The following is a 22563-nucleotide window of genomic DNA, read 5'->3' as shown; positions in this document are numbered from 1 at the left end:
CAGTGGGTGGGAAACAGTGTTGCGGAATGGGCGCCTCGATTCCATTGCAATTCCATTACGGGGAAGTAGAACTTACCGCAATTGTATTCCTTTCAATTCCTCGGAATGAAAAAACTTAGCTCATTCGCACACTGGGAATGGCTGGGCAGTTCAATTCCATATCTGTAATCCTTCAACGTAGGAAAGGCATCTCGATAGCTTTATCGAGTTAAGAATGAACGCCCCATAAAGCTTATGTCATCAAATGCATTAAGAACTGCGAAAGTACGCAAAACACATTACCAAGGTCGAGGGATAGTAGCTTGGCGACATATCTCGTGCAGTACAACCACCCTACTAATTCCCATAGGGGCAGTTCTCCCGCTACCTTTAGTATTTGCATGGTCAGCATGTTTGAACGAATGGTGGTGTTTTAATATTGTTTAAGCTTAAACGTGTTAGTGCTAAAATGACGACATAGCGTATTTTTATACAAAAGTAGTATTCAAGAAGACTAAGCAGTTTTGCCATGCGTCTTGGGCGGTCGGGAATATGGAGAAAACTAAGGTTTGGTTAATGAGGAAACCCTCTAGATCTGCTGGTATTAGTTGGAACAGTGTACTGCTCGGGCACCTTGTGCCTTTGCATCGAATAGGGAACGCTGGGCCACACTGCTCGTCAGTACTCACGCTTGTCAAGCGCGCCTCGCAAGCATGGATGGGGTGAGGAGAACTTTCTGTGTTCGCCTGTGCGCATGTATGCAGTGTCTTCCTTGTCGCAAAGGTTATTTACGTGTGTCAGGTACTAAACTGCTCGTGAGGTAAAGATCAGGCTGCACATAGAGTATTCGCCACTTTCGTGTGGAGGTATTAATGGGAAACAACGCGCAGGGGCAATTTGTTTCTCCCTTCGGTATCTGCTGGAATAATCCATTTGTTTGTACACTAACTTATGCCTCGGCTTGTAGTAGGTGCGTTGCTTATAAGCGTACCGTGCTTGTAATCAGCCAAGCCATTTTAAAAATACTGCTTTATTGTTAATTTCGAGGCTCTGGCTTCCTAATGTTTGAAAACGCGCTCTATTTTCGGAAACAGACGTAATTTTATTCCCATTCCATTTCGTGCGAAAGGCACTTAATAACATTCCCATTTCATTCCTCCAAGCGGTGTCCCCATTCCATTCCGGGGTCGCGAAACTGTGGAATGATTTCGAAGTCATTCCAATTCTGGTCGGGCAACTGCGCGACACTGGTGGGAAGCATTAAACCACACACTCTTTGCTCTATTAGCATTGTGTGATGACTGGTTGTATTTTATCTTCTGCCACGCTATATCACATATGTTAACACGATTTCTTGCCCGACATGACGCCTGTATAGAGTATTTTTGCGAAGGAGTTACAAGCACCAGCGCGGTGCTGTGGTGGAAGACCAGACTGCCACGCAGAGGGGCGGGTTAGAATCCCATCCGATCACAGGAGTTCCTTTCTCATTTAATTTTTTTTCTTGTATCACGTGATAACGGACACGGACACTGGCGGCGACGGGCAACTATGGCGCCAAAATCAGCTGTTGTGATCTCATAACAGCTTTCGCTGTAACGGCACGCGTTGTATGCGGTATACGGCAGGTATATACGGCACGCGTTGGCTTATATCTGAAAGATCATAAAAACAACTTAAGCAAACTCTAGCTTAATTATGCCTTTAAATATTACGTAAGACCATATAACTTAATTATCAGAAGCCAAACACGACGCCCTAGAACAGCTCTGCAGGCCATTGACTGCATTATAATTCTGCCCCTTTGGACGATGAAGCGGTTGAATATTACCAGCCCTTTGATGGTCCAAGGGGGCAGTACCATTCCATAATTTTAGCTCTATTGCCACTTTTGACGTTAGATAGAGCAGTATTACTAAAACAAGTGACAAGCAGTTGCATGACTTGCATTATGTGCTGCGAAAAGGCACCCGCTGGAACCCTCCGCTGACGTGCTATGCAGTGAAGGCCAGGCAAAGGAAAACTTCGTAGGACCTTGTGGTTGTTCAGTTAGAATTTTTTTTCTCGCCTCGCCTAAAACAAAAACTACTCTTTTGAAACTTCCTTTACGTCATACCTACAAAGCGTACTACACAACGATGTAAAAGTCATATTTTTACTTGGACCGCTACATTGTGAAAATGAAACCGCATTATGGGTCAAAACGCTATTTTCCCCAAGTTTGTCACAATATTGTGACAAGGTTTCTTCTTCTTTCGATCCCGAAGTATTTTTATCACTTACTATAGGAACCTACAAAGCCCTCATTGTGAATATATTACTCGCGGAAAAATTGCTGCTCTTTCTAAAAAATGCTAAACATGCAGCATCTTGCCACTTTTCGTCAAGGCCAAAAATAATGAAAGATGAAACAAAAAGGAATAAACTATCATAGTCATGAAAGAGCAGCGCCTTGAAGTTAAGAAAAAAGTTGTTTCGTCGTAATGGCTCGAACCAGTAATTTTATATAAATTGTTACGTACGACACAGTTTCACTTCCATGCCCCAAGTTCGAAGCGCCCTCTAGGCAACGCAAATTTTTTTTCCCAAAATATAACGCCGCAATAACTACTTCTGACGTTCACACATACCAGCCCAATTCATTTCAGCATGATCGGAGATGGTCGAATATTTACCGGGTACACTTGATATGGAATGACACAGATATATATATATATATATATATATATATATATATATATTATAAAGTAGATTTATTGGGCGTCGAGCTTATCGTTGGTCGCGTAATGCACCAAGCACAGTCCGCTAGCGCGAGGCTCTGCTGCACTCTCGGTGCTGCTGCTTCTGCGCCGGAGTACTTCGTCTTCGTTACAATATATATATATATATATATATATATATATATATATATATATATATATATATATATATATATATATATATATATATATATATATATATATATATATATATATATATATGAGAGAGACCTTTATTTATTTATTTATTTATTTATTAATACTGTCAACCCTCTGTTGAGGGTCCTTACAGGGAGGGTAGAAATAAATGCCAAAAAAAAGACAGGCAGACAGGTATGTCAAGTGGCAGCGCAATCATTTAAATACATGTCTAACAATTTTTTCAAATTGGCAAACATCACTTGCATTTACTACACAGCTTGGTAACACATTCCAAAGTTCAATCACAGCTGGGAAAAAAGAATGACGAAACACATCACTGCGAGCGAAATATGGTAATAAAGCATAATTGTGATTAACACGCCTGCTTCGTTTCCCTGGCAGCTTCAAGTACTCATCTTTGTTAATTTTCAGCTGTCCATGCAGTATCCTAAAAAAAACTTTCAGCCGGTTCTTTTGCCTTCGTGCTTCTAGTGGTTCCAGTTCACATGACTCTAACATCTGCGTGACAGAATCCAACCGGTGGTACTTTGTGCATATGAAGCGCACGGCACGGCGTTGAACTTTTTCCAATTTCTTTTTCAGGCTGTCCTGATGAGGACTCCACACGACCGAGGCATATTCTAGTACTGGTCTAATGAAAGTTTTATAAGCCACCAGTTTTATATCTCGTGTAGCTTGGTGCAATTTTTGCCTTAAGGAGCCTAGTCTTTGATTCGCTTTCGAGCACACATTTTCGATGTGTGTATGTTATAGTAAAATGAACAGCGCGAAAACTACAAGGACAAGACAGACTAGCGCTGAGACCTTCTCATTATTCGACCTTCTTCGTTCGCGCTCAGTTTGATGTGATTTTTTTATATACAAAGACAATTTGCTTAGCTATGTTTAATAACATAATAGAAGGAGTAGAGTCACATTTACGTAGCATACACTGGGACAGCCATACGTGTGCTACGCGTGTTATAGTATTACTATTACAAGCAACACTTATTTTACATTAAAGGGCACCTAGGCCACCCAGAGGTCGAAATTTAGTTGTGGTGTTGCGGTTGCGCACGACTCTAAAACGAACACGCAGCCGTGAGAATTTTTCGAAGCGGTGTCCTAATAGCGGAGTGACACGCGTTCGATGATACAAGGGACGCCCTCCGTCGTTTCTCTCTTTCCTTCACTCGGCGTCTCGTCTCTCCTCCTCACCGTGAGAGGAGGAATAGCAGCGAGAACCATAGTTTCCTACAATACTTACTATAGAGGGAACTCTGGCGCTTAGGAAAAACTCTGGCGCAAAGGAAAAATGGTTAGAGATTGAGGGACAGTTAAACAAGGAACAGATAGGTGTTTATGCGGTTACAGAAACACACCTTAGAGACTTGGAAGAGCCACCACATATTGACAATTATATTTGGGAAGGATGTAACAGGATCACATCAGAAAGGAGAGGTGGGGGTGTTGGAATGCTAATTCATAGCAGAACAAAATGGGATAGAGTGAAGCGGACGTGTTCAGAGCACCTTTGGGTTTCGGGCACAGTAGGTGGAAAGAAAACGTGGCTAGGTGTAGCGTACTTGTGGACGGGGAATAACTGCAGAGAAAAGAATCAGGAGATAGTGAAATGCATAAGCACCGATATTAAAGAATTTGGTCATGATGCCGAAATAATCCTTCTAGGGGACATGAACGCTCACATTCGTGACCTTGACGGATATTCAGACACCAATGGCAAGTTATTGGTAGATCTCTGCGAGCAACATAGTCTTGAGATAGTTAACGTGGGGCCGAAGTGTGAGGGGCAGATCACGTGGGAAGTCGGAAACAGGCAATCGAGCATTGATTATTGTCTCATGACAGAAGGAATATATGACAAACTTAGAGAGATGAGAATAGACGAGGAAGGCATTAACAGCTTGGGTAGTGATCATAAACGCATAATATTACAAATGGGATATAAAACTGAAAATAAGAACATAGAATCAAAATTTGGCAGCTGGTATCTAAATGACAAACAAATAACGATTGTAGCCGCAAGAGTCGAAGAAAAAGTAGACGAACTGCCAGGCAAAGACTGGAAGTATAGTGAGCTGCTACATATAATCACAAAAGAAATGGAAAAAGAGAAGAAAACTATTTGTTGGAAAGGAAAGAGAAAGCCAAAAAGTTGGTGGAACAAAAAAATCCGGGAGGCGATCGAGAAGCGACGTGAGGCATCACGGGAGCACAGACAGGCAAAAAAAGAGAAGCGGCCACAGGACGAAGTCAACCAAATATGGGAAATATATTTAGAGCAAAAATCCATCGTGCAGAAATTAGTCGAGGCAAAAATTAAAGGTGAAAGTGAACGCTGGATGACAGAGATTCGCGAAAAGAAGAAGGCCGCGCCTAGGATATTTTGGAGCCACCTAAAAGCGCTAGGTAGGAAGTCTGTCACAATGCAACAACATTTGGTAGATGAAGGAGGAAATCAATTGGAAGGACATGAAGCGCTAGGTTACATCCGAAAGATAACAGTCGATTCGTTTAAAAAGGTCACCCAGGGGATTCCCTCGGTAGGTAATAGTACGCAAAGGAGTGCAACTGACGAAGATGTAGTACTAGAGAATTTCAATTGGAAGAAGGCCGAAGGAAAAATTCCTAAGCGCACTACTCCGGGCTTAGATGGGGTTCCCGTCAGCCTCATTAACGAACTCGGACATAACACTAAAGAAGCACTGCTGAAAGCCGTAGAAAAGTGCTTACAGGAGCGGGAAATAACAGACAGTTGGCGAAAAAGTAGAATGAACTTAATCTATAAAGGCAGGGGAGAAAAGGATAACATTCGCTCGTATAGACCGCTAACCATTACATCGGTGCTATACAGGTTGGCGATGCAGGCAGTAAAATTAAAAATAGAAGCGTGGGTAGAACAAAATGATATTTTGGGAGAACTTCAGAATGGATTTCGAATCGACAGGCGGTTAGACGATAATCTGTTTGTTCTTACCCAGTGTATAGAAATATCGAAAATAGAAAACAGGCCCTTATACATAGCTTATCTAGATATCACCGGAGCGTATGACAACGTTAAGCAGGAAATTTTGTGGGATATATTGAAAGAAGTGGGCATAGGGGACGACTGTATACAGCGTTTGAGGGAAATGTACCGAGAAAATACAGTTTGTATAGAATGGGAAGGAATAAGTAGCAAGGACAGCGTTGAAATTAGCAAGGGGCTGAGACAGGGATGTCCTTTGTCCCCGCTGTTATTCATGCTGTACATGGTGAGGATGGAAAAAGCGCTAGAAGGTAGCAACATTGGATTTAATTTGTCACACAAACAGGCCGGCACGATGGTTGAGCAGAAGCTTCCAGGTCTATTTTATGCTGATGATATTGTCTTATTTGCGGACAGTAAAGATGATATACAGCGACTGGCAGATATATGCGGAAGGGAATGTGAGGCTCTAGGACTAGGATTTAGTGCAACAAAATGTGGATTGATGGTATTCAATGATCACGAAGACCATGCGGTCTTCATACAGGGCCAAAAAATACCGAGGGTAAGCGAGTACAAGTACCTCGGAGTATGGGTAAATGAAGGGGTAGATATATGGAGGTACAAGAGAAAGCAGCGGTAGCAAAGGGAAAGAGGAATGCTGCAATTGTGAAGCACAGAGCTTTATGGGGATACAATAGGTACGAGGTGCTTCGAGGGCTGTGGAAGGGTGTGATGGTCCCGGGGCTTACATTTGGGAACTCAGTGGTTTGCATGAAGTCAGAGGTACAATTAGGAATGGATGTAAATCAAAGGATGGTGGGCCGCCTCGCGTTGGGCGCTCACGGGAAGACGACAATTGAGGCTGTAAAGGGTGATATGGGATGGACAGGCTTTGAAGTGAGGGAAGCTCAGAGCAAAATGAGATTCGAAGAGAGGCTGAGGAAAATGAAGAAGAGTAGATGGGCAGAGAAGGTTTTCAGGTATTTGTATAGAAAAAGCGTTGACACGCAGTGGAGAAAGAGAACTAGGAGGCTCACCAGTAAATATACGGCTAGCAGTGCGGGCGATATGGCAACAGGGAGCATTAAGCGGAAGGTCAGGGAGGCGGAGAGGACTTATTGGATGACAGCGATGGAAAAGAAGCCGGCTCTGAGTAACTACCGAAAGGGAAAAAACGAAATAAGGAGGGAAAGGTTTTATGATAATTCAAGGGGAAGCGCTTTACTGTTTGAAGCAAGGTCGGGCTGCCTTAGAACGCGAAGTTATAAAGCGAGATTCAGTAACGAAGACGAACACTGTACATGCTGCGGGGGAACTAAGGAAACGATGGAACATGTACTGATTGAATGTGGCGATATTCACCCAGGTATACTTGTGGGCACGAGTCTACAGGAAGCCTTGGGTTTTAGGGACAACAATAGAAAGCTGAACACGTCCGCGATAGAAATAAGTAAGAGACGGTTAGAGTATTGGTGGCAGAAGAGTAGAGATGAAGTACAAAAATAAATAATGGGGGGGGGGGGAATAAGGTCATTCTGCCTTAAGAGGCAGAGAGATAGACCGTACGTGAATTTATAAATTTTTTGGTATAATAAGATAGATTTAATCAATGTAGACAAGGTATTAGGCCAGCATGAAACAAGGAAGTTTTTTTTTTGTTTTTTTTTCTTTTTTCTTCGAGCATGGTGGCAGACATGTCACCGCCCCGTTATAAAGGGGACGCTCATAGCATCCATCCATCCATCCATCCTATGGGAGCTGCAACGCATGACGCTTCAGGCAGCATGCGAATGATGGGTAGTACACAAATTTGTCTAAACTTCGTTCTTTCGGCTCCGTTTGGCTGCGCGTCTCCTGCATCCGCTTTGTCGCAAAACAAAGTTCAGCAAAAGTCAGCAGTTCCACTTCACCACTTTAACTTTTTTAGGCTCACCAATTCAAATCTGGTCGCGGAGTTCACAACGATCCATTCTTCTATCCGAAAGAAAACCAAAACACAGCAATAAACAAAGCCACAAGTGCGTTTGAAGCCGCAAGCACGAAGACTATGCAAATTTGTGTACTACCCATCATTCCCATGGTAGCTGAACGATCGCAGCGCCAGAGTCCCCTCTAGTTAATTTTAGGAAACTCTATGGCGAGAACGCGTACCCGCGTGCGGACAGACAGGTGTTGTAGGTGACGAGCAGACGACATGTTGACGTCACGGCCAACGCTGAGGGGATGAGAAACGCCGCAAGGCACGGAGAGGAGGAGCGATTGTTTCTTGGAATTCGTGGCCACGCCCGCGGCTCGTAGCTCTGCCGCGTTCGGCGTTGTTGATCGTGACGGTATTCTGAACACGATGCGTGCGTTTACGTACAACGTTAAAAAAATACCGCACGTGGTTTGGGGGCCCCTTTAATGACACAACTTTATGCATGAAAACAATTGCGTCTATGGGCTCCTTTTCAGTAGTACAGATTTGTATCATTCAACGAAATTTCGTTAATGCCTAAAGGCTGCTGACTAATGATTGCGTTTTTAATGTACGTAGCAATGAGTGTACCTTTTCTTTTCATTTATTAATACTGCGCTTTCTTGCACATATTCAGGTTTGCGTATATCATATTTTGCCTTCTTTGCTCTTAGCCAAAATAGTATTTTCTAGTGCGTTATTATTATTATTATTATTATTATTATTATTATTATTATTATTATTATTATTATTATTATTATTATTATTATTATAATTATTATTATTATTATTGTTGTTGTTGTTGTTGTTGTTGTTGTTGTTGTTGTTGTTGTTGTTGTTAACTTGTCAACCACAAGTTTCCCTTAGAGTACAAAAATTTGTGGTATTAGAGGCGTAGTACATTCTTTATACTCAACGTATCTGCATTTGCAACGTTGCTTGGAGGGCCTTCCGGCCCCTCCAAGTAATTGCGCCTATACTAACAGCGTAAGCATAAATGTTTGTCGAAAAAATGTGGGCGATTGTAGCGTTAAACTACCCCGCATTGTTTCCTTCCGCATTGCTCGTTAGCCGTTTATGATCGGTCGAAATTGTTTGGCTCATGCACGCAACGCCCGCTCGTAACGCAATGCAACAAATGACGCGAAAATGATCAATCGCGTAGTGACCACTTATGCACAGCTGAGCAAAAAATAAGCGAACACACTATACTCAGTGCAACATATTTTTCACCACTGGTTCTTCGGCATTCGTGAAAATTTTTTCGGTGTGCCATAAAATCACCTGCTTCTTACGGTACGTCACAAATCTGCGAAATCACGCGGCGTTAAAATGACGTGTGCGCATTAAACATCGCAGTACTACGCCCAACTATACCTTAACTTTTTCTAAATAGCCGGAAAGTGCCTCATTCTGAGCGCAATTCAGGAAGACTGCCCGCCGCTCAAACAGGCAGAGGCTAATTATAGCAGTTGGCGAGATGATTTCCCATGAGTATAATAAATATTTTCCGTTGTAGCATAACGATGTGGAGCTGTTTCTGCGCGTATGTACAATTCTGTGAACGCAGCTTTGCTGAGAGAGGGGGAGAGAGAGAGAAATAAACAGCGCTGGTCGTGCGTGCTTCTTTGCGCTGTACAAATCAATTCCAGATGTATTTCGCGCTGTACAAATCAATTCCAGATGAATCAAGACCAACTAGCATGGCTGTCAGTTCAGTCTCCTTAGTCCAGAAAACCGTCGACCTTGACTATCTTCCTGGTCCGGTAGAACAAGTTGCGGGGAAAGCTTGAAAGCGCGGCTTCCCAATGTGCTTGAGTCCACTGTCTTATTTGTCGCATTGTTGCAAGCCGCCGCGATCGCTGCAAGCTTCATATGATAAAGCAAGGCAAAGCAGCTTCGTTGGAGACAGGGCTGGGCAAAGATACTTTGAAATTGTATCGCGATACGATACAAGATACTCAAGCAAGAAGTATTTGAGATACAGATACAAGATACTACAACACAGATTGTATCCGATACGATACATTCCAATTGTATCTTAAGATACTTCGATACATTCGCAAATTTCTTATTATATATCTATATTATATAGCCCTAAACTCCTATGCACAAAAATGTTCGCCTGAAAATTTATTAAATGCGACCAATTTGGTTTCATTTGAATGACATGTCTGTTAATATCTCAGATGTATTCCAAAACAACTTACTGGCGTTGCTTTAGCTGCTTGACATGACAGCTATTTATAGACTTCGGGGACAGCGGTTTTTGCTTGTGGCTTTTGTAATTGATGGGAGTCGTTGCTCTGCTTGCCGACCAGCTAGCAGGTTGCCATCTAATCACAAGAACTTCAATAAGAAGCATGCGCACGATGGCGCGAATACCGCTGTGGAGTTCTACCTTGCTCGTAAACGTAGGTGCATTACGGTTTTCGCAATAACGGATCACCGGACAGGTGTACGCCACTAAGAACATGTGCAGCCCAGAAACGTTTCAGACGTATATACAGGGTGTTCCAGCTATCACGCAGCACGATTAAGAGGAACGGCGTTACGCGAATCAAACCTACAACATATTGTTCCTAGTACAATAGAGTAGCCACTGCTATTTTTTTCGTTAATGAGGTTTAATTAATTAGTCATAATTATATTTCTAACTCGACAAGTACTCGCCTAATTGTCAAAATGTCAATGAGGCGTATGTAGGCATGTTCAAATGGCATCTAACTGCGCTACTTTCAACAACGTGCTAATTGCGCGCTCATTTTTTCCGCCTGATCAAGAAAGCCCGCGAAATATGAAAAGTGACACGTGACTAGAGTGTTGCGCGCGTCGGGAACCAGCGCCCTCAAATAAGCTTACTGCAAACAACCGCTTTGCCTGTTGCCTGTTGCGAAAGACAGCGTTCCGCATTTTGGCAAGGGTACAGGTCGGCCGCCAGCGATATGCGTGCAATTTCGCTGGAATTCAATCCGTTCGATAGTACGCCGCAATCATTCATATCTCACGGCCGACTGTTCTCATTGATAACGCGGCAGGTGTTCCGACTACGGCCTGACTCTGTAAAACCAAGCGGTGCGTTTCTTGGCAGGGGAGTGGCAGACAGGGCGATACGTTTTTTTTCTTTCTGCATTTTTTCTTGATACTGTCTGCCTCATAGGGAGCCTGTTTGAGGGCGCTGGTTCCCGACGCGCGCAACACTCTAGTCACGTGTCACTTTTCATATTTCGCGGGCTTTCTTGATCAGGCGGAAAAAATGAGCGCGCAATTAGCACGTTGTTGAAAGTAGCGCAGTTAGATGCCATTTGAACATGCCTACATACGCCTCATTGACATATTGAGAATTAGGCGAGTACTTGTCGAGTTAGAAATATATTTATGACTAATTAATTAAACCTCATTAACGAAAAAAATAGCAGTGGCTACTCTAGTGTACTAGGAACAATATGCTGTAGGTTTGATTCGCGTAACGCCGTTCCTCTTTTTTTAAATCGTGCTGCGTGATAGCTGGGACACCCTGTATACTCTACAGTTGCACAAAGCACCGCAGGACACAGCCTCTATTCACGCTATCCCCACTTACGGTTTCGATTACCTAGTGATTAGTATAACAGTAAAAGAATTTAGGGAAGGCTAAAAAGGAAAAAAAGATATATCTGAGTAAAATAGAAAGGCGGTTCCATATCCAACACAACGAATAAGTATAGAAACGCCATACAGGCGGTATTTCCAAGAGCTAATAATATTTGTTCCGTTTTACGTCCCAAAACCACAATATAATTATGAGAGACGCTGTAATTGAGGGCTCCGGAAATTTCTACCACCTGGGGTTCTATAACCTAAATATAAACACACGGGCCTCTAGCATTTTCCCTCCATCGAAATGCGGCCGCCGCAACCTTCGGCTCAGCTAGCAGTCATGCACCTTAACCACTAGATCTCCGCGGCTGGTACAGCCCCTAATAGCTATGACAATTAAATTCGGTGCCTATGGAAAATGCCGTAAAAAGGCTCGTTGAGACGCTAATGAGAAAAACGTAGCATTTGTTATAACAATGTTTCCCAAATACCTTTGCTAACAAATTTAATGCGGCTTTTAATAACTTACATTATCATAATTGCGAAATCAATTGAGCCATTTTACTCAGTAGTAAGCAGAATTGTTGTTACTGTAGACTCCAGGCGCTCCCGGTTTATTATATATTTATTATTAACATCGCCTTTACATAACAGTAAATTCAAGTGGAATATAAGTATGTAAACAGTATCGGAAATATGCAGACAGTTAAAAGTAAGAGTAAAGCAGAGAGCTTACCTTGGCAGCACGTTAAAGGCATATTGCAGTAAGCAGACCGGGAAAAAACAATATAGAGGCATAGGTAATGTACTGTACGGGATGGAAAAGAAGGACAGCTAAGAACGAACTTGAGCTGACAATCAAGTTAGGATGTTAAAAACTGAAGAAAAGAAAGCTGCCCAGCACTGGCAAGAACAATACACTCTGAAAAAAAAAAAGCAATGCAAACGGTGTTGGTTCCTGTTCGCACCTGCTAAGACAGCCTTGCGATCGTCGAGTGCCTGCGCAGACAAGCGGAAACGCGTTTCGCCTTCGCACAAGAACAAAAACCTTTCTGTGCCAGCATCACTGATGTTTTTTTACGGCCTGGATGTTCGGCCTACCAAGCGCCAGGGGAGCATCTGGCGCTAGTTATGCCATTCCCGCTTACTTGCAGGGCATAACTGCTTACATAGCCATGCCTCAAGTGCTCGCCGGCAGACAGATGTTACACGTAGGGTTTCATGATTAATTTACAGAGAAATAATCATCCACTGCGGTAGGCCTTCGGCATCAGCAGAACGAATTTTTCTACGGCCTGGCATGCATTTCTTTTTCGAAACTGTATTCAACTGGCCCTAAACAACCCATAGGTCTAAATTTAGTAGTGGTGTCGCAGTTGTGCACGAGTCCACAACTAACACGCAGCCGCGAGAATATTTTTTTTCAAGACAGTGCCGTGATAGCGCAGTTTCGCGCATTTCATGAACGAAACCAGGTCTTCGTTCTCTTCACTCTTTCCATCGCTACGCTCCGTTCGTCTGTTTGTCTCTCCTCCTAGCCTCACGAGGTGGTAGAGAAGGACAAACATGTTGCTTCTGCTGTCATGAACAAGTGCGGGTGCTGACGTCATGACCAACGCTGGGGAAACGAAAGGCAGGGAGAGTAGCACGGGATTTTCTATCTCTTTCGCGGCGCGCCCGGGGCTCATAACGACGCCGCGCTTAGCATTTCCGGTCGTGACGACATTCTGAATGTGATCTGCGTGTTTACTTTAAATGCTAAAAATTACCGGAGGTGGTTTAGATGCCCTTTAGAGGCTTTCTTAACTATGGTCAATTCAATTTTGGGCTGTACTCGGAAAAACAAGTACAGGATTTGCCGCAAACATTAGCACATGTTTCGCTAAACGGATTCTTCTGGCTACATATTTTTGAACTTTTCTTTTTGTTTTCAGCGTGCTCTAGTAAAGTAAAACTTCGACATTCTCATAAGTCAGTACTGTGAGACCCAACTATTTTACTAATCAAACTCACTGTAATGATATATCCACATGGTCGTCAGAAACCACTTTAGTTGGGTAGAACTTTAGAAGGCAAAAGCATTTCCTCCTCAAAGGCAGGCGAATATAAGCCTTCACCAATTGGCGCGCAAACCACACTATGTATTAGGCCAGATGGCTGGTGCCTCCGCCCATCCGCGATCATGGCCGAGAACACAAACGGGACAACTTCCTTGGTAAGAAACGACCGCCTGCCGGATTGGTCTTCGTGCCGGAGCCTTTCCTGCCTGTACTTAAATTGCATCCAGCAATATATGAACGAAGCGCTCGCAAATGCACCTGATGCCAACAGCTTGCACAATGGGGAGCGCGGGGTCAAACGACACACCAGCACCAAATTTCTCTCCACTGTACTTAGCATCAAGCACCATGACATTCATTCCAGAGCAGTTCCGTTGACAGTATGGTGGCAAAGGGGGAGGGGGGGAGGGCGGCAGCGGACGTCCTCCAGCTGCAGGTAACGCGTCACGTGCGTCCTCCAGCATTACTCGTTGAGGTCGTGCAACTGCTTGCGCCCGTCCCCTTGTGGTTGACAAGTGACTCTGTCTTTCACGACATCAGCCAGTCGCATGAACTCGTGGATACCCCGCATGCCACTGAGCCGCGTTCGAACCAGGGATGCCAGCTCGGCATCGCTGACGGAGAGCACTTCAGCGAGATCTTCCATCAGTGCCGGATGACGACAAACGCTCTTCAAGGCGACGGCACTGCGCCTGTCGGCACAGAGAAGAGGTGATACAGTGACGGTGTAAAACCGGCCAGCACAAAATGATGCGTCTAATTCACAATAGCCTCCTCATGATCAAATGCTAATTTATGTATAGCCCTTAATGCATACAAAGGTTGCGGTCTTCCCCGTCAGACCCGAAGGACGTCACGGGCTTAACTTCTCAAGTCTAATCTCTTTGCCAAATGAGATGGTAAAAAGATGGACACTTTGTTGTTGTTCTTGTTTCAATATCGCAGATTCCATACTTGGTTACAACCTAAGAAAATATGGCGGCTCCTGCAACCGCCATCGCTGTCCTCCTACAGAGGAAAGGAGCGGGAAACGAAGGAAAGGCAGGAACGTCAACCCTACCCTACATGGGAGAAAGGGATGAAGTTTCATAAATGCCCCATCCAATAGCGCTTACTCATATTCGTGACGTGAAGCACTTATCCGGCGTTTCATGGCAGATGACTTATCAGCGTCCAGGCAAATTTCGCCAGGAATTCTGACATCGCTGCTCCGCAAACGTAATGTTTAGGTAGTAATGACAAACCGTTAACTCATAATATGCGTAGTACTTGCATTAGCCGAGGAAGAGTACTTACGATTCGAGCAGAAACCAACTATACGTATTGCTACGTGCGTTTCTTATTATCACTTTTGCTGTATTCGGTTTTCGCCCACAAAGACTGCGAGCAACCCTCAACGCAAACCGCGCCTCATAGTTCGAGAAGCTTCGCGATTATTGTAGATCGTTTTGTTAAGATTGGGGGGGGGGGGTGATTCTTAAAAGGAAGAAGGAAATGAAAATGGAAATTGGGTGTGGAGTGCACGATAACTGTCTCTCAAGTGAGGACACCTCAACCGATACACTCACGGGGGATTAGGGATTAAAGGGACAGTGACAGTGAAAAGAGTATGGTAAAAGAAGAAAAAGAAAGGTATGAGTGGAAAAAAAAAACAGTGAGGGGGTGGGGGGGGGGGGGGGCAGGAGAACGGGCGTCCGAGTCACCGTGGTGAGCGGCTAGAAAATTCATTCGACTAGGCCGGCATCCTCGAGAAAAGCGAGTAGGGCCGCAAGAGCTGATCGGCGACGGTGCACGTGGCCGGTGGGATGGAGCAAGTCCTGTAGGGTCGCACACGGAAGTCCGACGAGGCGGTACTTCATGACGAGCCGCTTCCGCGCAGTGTTAAGAGAAGGACAGTCAAACAATAGGTGGCACAGGGTTTCGATCGCGCCGCAATCGGTGCAGTTCGGTGCAGCGGCGCCGCGAAGACGATGCCTGCGTTCCGCGGGCCACACAGAACCGGTCCTCAGGGCAAGAAGAAGCGCGCGCTCGCGGCGAGTGAAACCAGTGGCTGGGATGGGAGGAGGGGGGTGTCCGGAGGCGACCCGTGCGTCAGGATGCTCGCGCACTAGCTCCTGGCGAAGGTTGTTGCGTGCCGAGTCGAACGAGCTGGCGTAATCCGTCAGCGAAGTCTCGGCGGAGTGTGCTCGTTTTGCGAGTTCGTCTGCAGCCTCGTTGCCCGCGATGCCGACGTGTGAAGGGAGCCACTGAAGGACCACATCACAGCCTCGTTCCTGGAGGGCCAGCAGGCTGAGAGCGGCACGCTGAGCAAGAAGGGGGCCTCGTTCCTCCCTCGCGAGCTGGCGGAGGGCAGGTTTCGAGTCGCAGAAGATTGCTGCGCTCGTGACGGCCGGCGAATTGCGCAGGAGGTCTGCAGCCAGCTGGAGCCCGACTAGCTCAGCTGTTGTTGAGGATGCACAGTATCGCAAGCGGCACTGTCGTTCCGAGCTGAGCTGAGGGGCTATGCAGGCGGCCGCGGCTGAGCGATCCTGCAGGACGGACCCATCGGTGAACACCTGCGTCCTCCCGGCCAGGTCCTCATACATCCGCGCCGCGGCCTCTTGAGCAATGGCACTGATGGGGGTGTGGCGTTTGGATCGAATGCCCGGCAGGTGCAAGTTCACTCGAAGGGGCACTCGACGGTGAGGGGGTGGCCAGCGCGAAAGGCGTGCGGGGTCGTCAGCCACAACACCGTCGTACACGTCGATAAGTTGGCCGACACGTGAGTTTGGCACAGCACGTAACCGCGAGAGGAGGGGACCTGCATCAGGCGCTCGGTGGAGACGCTGCAAGTGGCACAATGCGCGCAGGTCCGCCGTGAGCGACGCAGGCCACGCACGAGCCTCCGCGAGGGTCTCGGCCACACGAGAGCCACGAGGCATTCCGTGACACATGCGGATGACTCGGCGGTGGTCCTGGTCGATCAGTCGCCACTGTGGCGCCTGGAGTTTGCAGATCGGCAGTGCGTAGTGGATGGCAGACAGAGCCATCGCCTCGTAGATGGTGCAGGCGAAGGCAGCGGGGCAGCCGTTGCCGCCTGCGAGTAGTTGGCGCACGGCCGATTCCACGCGACGCGTCGTCTGTCGTACACGTCGCACCGCCGGGAACCATCGGAGGCGATTGTCTATCGTCAGGCCGAGGTAGCGGACGTTGCTACTCCAAACTATTGGTGCCCCATCCAGCTGAAGGCACGCAAGACGTCGTCGGGCTTCAGCACGAGGGTGGACGACGAGGGCCTCGGTTTTCGGCGCCGAGATCGTGAGGCCGATGTTTCTCACGAAGGCGGCCACACATTGGAGGGCCTCTTGCATGCAAGCGCGCACCACCGAGCACTTTCGGGTCGGTCCACGCACATACAATGCGACGTCATCAGCGTACACCACTGCGCGAACAGGGAACACAGCCGTTTCTGGTAGGCACTTGACGAGCGGCGCGAGTACCAGATTAAACAAAAACGGGCTGAGGACGCTGCCCTGTGGGACGCCACAGCTGACAGATCGCGGCGCACTTGTCGCCCCGCCCACGCGCACAGTAAACGTTCGGTCAGTGAGGAAGGCCTGAACGTAGTTCAAGAGTTTGCCCTCAACACCTAGCGCGCGCACAGCACTGAGGATAGACGAGTGGGGGAGCGAGTCGAACGCCGACTTTATGTCAAGGAGGAGTAGGATGGCCATTTCTCCATCGTGAAGGGCCTGCTCGAGGGTGCTCACGACTGCAGCAATGCAGTCGATGGTCGCGCGATGTGGCCGGAATCCACACTGCTCTGGTGGGAAAGCGTTGCGCACCTCCGCGATCCACTGTAGCCGGTAAAGAGCCATCTCCTCCATAGTTTTGCCCGCCACAGAAGTGAGAGAGATGGGCCTGTATGACGTCACCGATCGCGCCGGTTTGCCTTGTTTGAGGACAGGGATCACAGTCGCGGAACGCCATTCTTCCGAGAGGACAGCACTGGAGAAAACTCTGTTGAATGCATCCAACAAGAGTGGGCGCTGGGAGGCATCCAGGTTTCTCAACAGCTGATGAGTGATTTTGTCCGCTCCAGGGGCGCTGCGCTTGCGCTTTCTGAGGAGAACCCGTTCCAGTTCGTAGAGGGAGAAGTCCTCTTTGCAGAGAGAGCGAATGTCAGCTGAGGTGATGGGATCCACGGGAGGGAGCGGGTGTGCGGCGTTTGTCGTGACACCGCCAGCGCTCCCCGCTCTAGGAGGGGAAGGAGGCGCGAAAGAGGCGGCAAGCAGTTCAGCAAGCTCCCTTTCAGTGATGCCCTGCGCAACGGCTATGGCGAGCACTGGGTAGCGCGACACTTTCGGGTTTATCAGGACGCGCATGATGTGCCAGCCGCGGCGACGTCCTCGTGGATTACTCAGAGAGGAACAGACGCCCGTCCAGCTGCGGTCGCGTAGCCGCTGGGCGTGCCGCCGGCACACAGCGTCGAGCCGGTTGTACTCTGTCCATGCGCCGGGGACCGAGGAGCGCAGCGCCCGCCGCTGTGCTCGTTGGCGCACTGCGCGGAGGTTGAGCAGCTTGATGTCAGGGCAGGGCGTGCCGGCGGGAACAACACAGCGCGTTGTGGCACGCTCAGCACAGTCCGCGATGCGCGAAAAGAAATCATCACTGCTCTGCACGCTCGCGCACAGGTCACGGAAAAGTGGCCACCGTACAACACTGTATTCACGAACAGTACCACGGCTGGGGTGGCACGGGAGGAGTGTGATCGGGTAGTGATCAGAACCGGCAGTGTCAGAGTGGCGTTTCCACTCGTAGGAGCAGCGTTCTGACACCAGCGCCAGGTCAATCACTGTCGAGGCCGCACTGCGACGGATGAAGGTGGGTTCCCCGGAGTTTAGTACGAGGAGTCCTACCGAACTGATCGCGTCGCATAGGTCCCTACCGCGCGCATCCGTGGTACGGCAACCCCAGCTGACGTGGTGCGCGTTGAAGTCTCCACACAGTACGTGGTCACGCGCGAGCGCGGCGACAAGGCGTGGCACAAACGCGCAGCTGGCCGCGACGACTGGGCGCACATAAACACTCGCGACAGAAGTGTCCACGCCGTCCACACGGACCGTGACAGCAACGCGCTCACTCGTCGCACAGCATAAATGTTCTGTGGGGACAAGCGCATGAGCGAGTGTGTCACGAATGTACAAACCGGCGCGTGGCTTCCCGGGCGGGTGGGCGGTGTCACAGCACGGCGCATTATTGCACTCAGCCAGCGCACACTGCGTGGAACTGCTGTAGCCGATGTAGCCGGGCAGCGAAACATCCTCCACGCGAACATACGTCTCCTGCAAAGCAAGGACGTCGTAGTCGCGCAGGGGAAGGATCGCTGCGAGCTCTGCTTGTCGGCGACGCAGTGAACGGCAGTTCCACTGCAGTATGCGTGGCCTAGACTCGTGTCGATCACTCGCCATCATTTGTTAACGCAAGGTGGGTGGCCAGCGCTGCAGCACAGAGCGGGCGAACGGGGCAGCCGAGAGGGAGAAAATCCATAGCGGCTGTCAGCGCTGCCGAGAGCACAGCGATCACAGAGTTTCTCTTGTCTGTGGCGGTTTGTGAGTTTTTGCAGACGGAAGACCAGCGGCCGCCGCGTACGAAAAGTTCTCGCGAACCAGGGGGTGGGCACGGGACATGGTGGTAGAGCCGGGTGTTACTGGGTCTCCTGTATTCTGTCCACGCGCGATAGCGAGCGCCTCACGGCGCGAGATTGGGAGCGACGATTCGGCGCGCACTTCCAACAAGCGCCGCTCTTCCTGCCAACGAGGGCAGCGGGGCTCGGTAGCGGGGTGAGCTGCGCCACAATAGAAGCACCTCGCCTTCTTCGCGGTGCACTCACCGAGGGAGTGCGGTCCGCCACAACGCACACATCGCCGCTCAGACGTGCACGTTACGTCCGTGTGCCCATAGCGTCCGCAGAGCTCACACTGGGTTGGTCGTGGACGGCGAGCACGCACGGGCCGGCGCTGTTTGAAAAGTTCCACATCAGGGGGAGCCTTGTTGCCGGCGAAGCGCACAATAACGTGGCGACCAGAGCGAGAGCACTGAAGGACAGGTAACCGTGACGCGATGTTGGCGCGGATCGAATCCTCGTCTAGCGCGGGGTCGACGTTATAGATGACGCCGCTGCAGGTGTTCGTCGACGCCTGCTTCGCGCGCACAGCAATGCCGCAGATGTCAGCCACAGCGAGCAGGGGGTCGAGTGGAGTTCCGGCGGTGACGTCGACCGCGACGACGTTGCGACCGAAATTTACGCGGACGCGACTGACGCCCTCCAGAGGAGCCAAACAGGAGGAGATGGCTTCCTGTGTGGCTGTTCGGAAAGTTTCTCTCCTCACAGCCGGTCTGTAAAGTACCGTCTCCAGCTGGGTGCCGGGGCTTGTGTGCCGTGGGGGCCGGGGGCGTGGGTCGCTGGCAGCGGGCTTCTCAGCACGCTGAGACCGACGCCCGGTGTTGATGGGAACACTTGGTGCGCAAAGCTCTGTAGCGCTCGGGGCCCCAGTGGGGGAGAGGGCGGGGAACTCTTCAGCCGTCAGCTGTCCCAGCACGCGGCTGGCGCGAGGGAGTGGGGAGGAGGGCACGCCATTCAGGGGCTCCTTTTCCTCAAGAATGGGCAATGGCTCGCCTGACCTTGCTGTGCACGTGTGAGCGGGAGCTGGGTTCCCTGGAGTCAGCTGTGCTTCCTCCGTGACGTCAGCAAAGGGGGAAAGGGGCCTGGTGGCTGCGATGGGAGGGGAAGGGTTCTTGTTTGACAAGGGGCATTGTCCCTCCTGGTTCCCCTCTGGAATGTCAATGCGGTCGTTACCCTCCTGATCCACCGTGACTTGCTCGCTGGAATCTGCCTCGGCGTTAAAATGGCCGACTTGGGAGGGAGGACGAGCCAAGATGGCAGCAGCGTCTTTCTCGACTGTGGAGGGAACGGCGCCCGTGGAGATGAAGGGGCCGGGGCTGGATGGCGGTTCGGGCGCCTGGTTCGTGGAGCCTGGCACAACAGTGGCGGGTCGTTTGTACCTGCGTGGCTGAGCAAGACTCTTGCGAACCTTGCGAGGACGGCGGCGAGGTGACAGCGATTTTTTGGCGTCATCTCGCCGGAGGAGGTTGTTTGCCTCCCGAAGAAGAAGTTCAAACGCTCGAGAGCGCCTAGAGCTACAGCTCATGGTGATTTCCGACAGGGAGCTTGGCGGAAAGTTGTCGTCCATCACAAGGAGTGTCGAGGGACAGGGAGGGAATCGGCTGGTGGGGCGTAATAAAAAAACATGATATAAAAGAAAAGGCCGATCAGAAAAAAAAAAAAGGTTAGGCGGACTTACATCGCCCCACTTAATCCCCAATGAGGGCTAATCAAATGATAGAGGAGGGGGTAAGGAGATCATAACTGTAGATGAAAAATTAAACAAAAAATAAAAGGAGAAAATGAAAAACTGAGGAGCTAGAAAAACGCGTGCGTCTGGGGAGAGCGCTTAGCTAGCAGAGCAGCGCGCCAGACGCGAACACTCGAGCTTATTCTAGAACTTGCGCGACAACCAGAAATAACGCTGGAATATTCGACGGCACATGTATAAATGCCGACGCGCTTCACCGCTTGTCAGTTTTATAGACGGCCGACGCCCTGTTCATCGATATCAGTGTACAGCCTGTATTGCTGTAAATTAACTCTGCATTTCCCGGCCACAAGTTCGGCCAAATAAAGAGTTTCAGCTTGAACACGACGACTGCTGTCTTCGTCGACGTCACGAACCCGTGACATCTGGTGGAGGTGCTGGGTCGTGTATACAATATAGCGGGTGAACGGCAAGTGACCACTCTTGTGCTAGCGTTCTGCGAGAGTGACTCCAAGATGGTTGACCAGATACTGTCGATACTTCCCACGTGTAGTTCCATACGATTACAAAGATACGTCTTCAACGGAACACAAGCATTTAACATCCCATTCAGTAGCGCTTGTGTCACAGTCATGCTGAGACTCTAGCCGTGTGCAATTCACTTCACTCGCATGTTGCAGGTTCGATCAGCACGATCGAAACACGAATTTTGAAAAGAATGCACACGTATTCTTTTCGCAACGTCGAAGAAGTTAGCCGAGAGGCGTGGATTGTGGCCATGACTGCGCGTTCCATCGCTCTAACCATTTCGCTTCGCTGGTCGAGCTCGAGCGTGTTGGCGATGCGGCGCTTCATAATATCCACAATAATTGTGAAACATGCAATGCACAAGAGGAACTATGCTTTTATTCTGATCTCGCTCAAGGATATTCTACATTAAATACAATCAAAGTGACTTACGAGCGTGAAAGAACATTAACGCACGAGGGGACCTGAAGTGCAACTCGATCGTTCCTCGTGAGTTAGCAGCTGGTGGTTCATCGTCGCTGTCACTCTCGGTGCTTTCAGTCTTCTACGTCCAGTGAAAAATCCTCGTCGTCAAGATGGTTTCTTTCAACATCACTGCTGAAGGCAATCTGAAGAATTTCCACCGCCGAACGACTTCGACCATTCCGCGTCACAGTGTTTACAATTTGAGAGACGTCTGGGCGCGGAGAACATTTTTCTCTCAGACCGCTCAACAAGCAAATCGCTTGCAGTGTGCTGCCACCTATCAACAAACGTACAAAAACAAGCGGCGCAGCGGTGGCTATGAAACCCAACACACTGGCGAAGGACGGGACGGCGTGGAAAGCGTTCGCTCCACGAAAGGCGTCGAGCAGACGCGTCCTCGAATGATTGAAACGTCGCTCGCACGATTCGTAACAGCGCTTTGCTGACAAAGGATAGAGGCCCTATTTTAATGTATCGCCCACTTGAGATCGCTCAGTTATACAAGAGCACATCGCGAGCCCGCGCGACCTCCCGCGTACAGTGTTATGGGACTCATGCACTACAAGAAACACTGACCAATGCTATATGCAAGTAAAACAGGGTGAGCTTCAACTGAATATGTCAGACGATAACACTTAACTAACCTACGTGGCTACAGAAAGCCTCGCGAAGCTGATAGTGTGTACGCTCTGGGCTAGCATTGAAAGCGCGAGTTGCCACGTATTTTCACGAAAACTTTGCGTCTCGC

This window comes from Rhipicephalus sanguineus, chromosome 7, assembly GCF_013339695.2.
Source record: "Rhipicephalus sanguineus isolate Rsan-2018 chromosome 7, BIME_Rsan_1.4, whole genome shotgun sequence".
In the NCBI taxonomy this organism is placed as follows: Eukaryota; Metazoa; Arthropoda; class Arachnida; order Ixodida; family Ixodidae; genus Rhipicephalus; species Rhipicephalus sanguineus.
Note: the sequence above shows the minus strand (reverse complement) of the source record.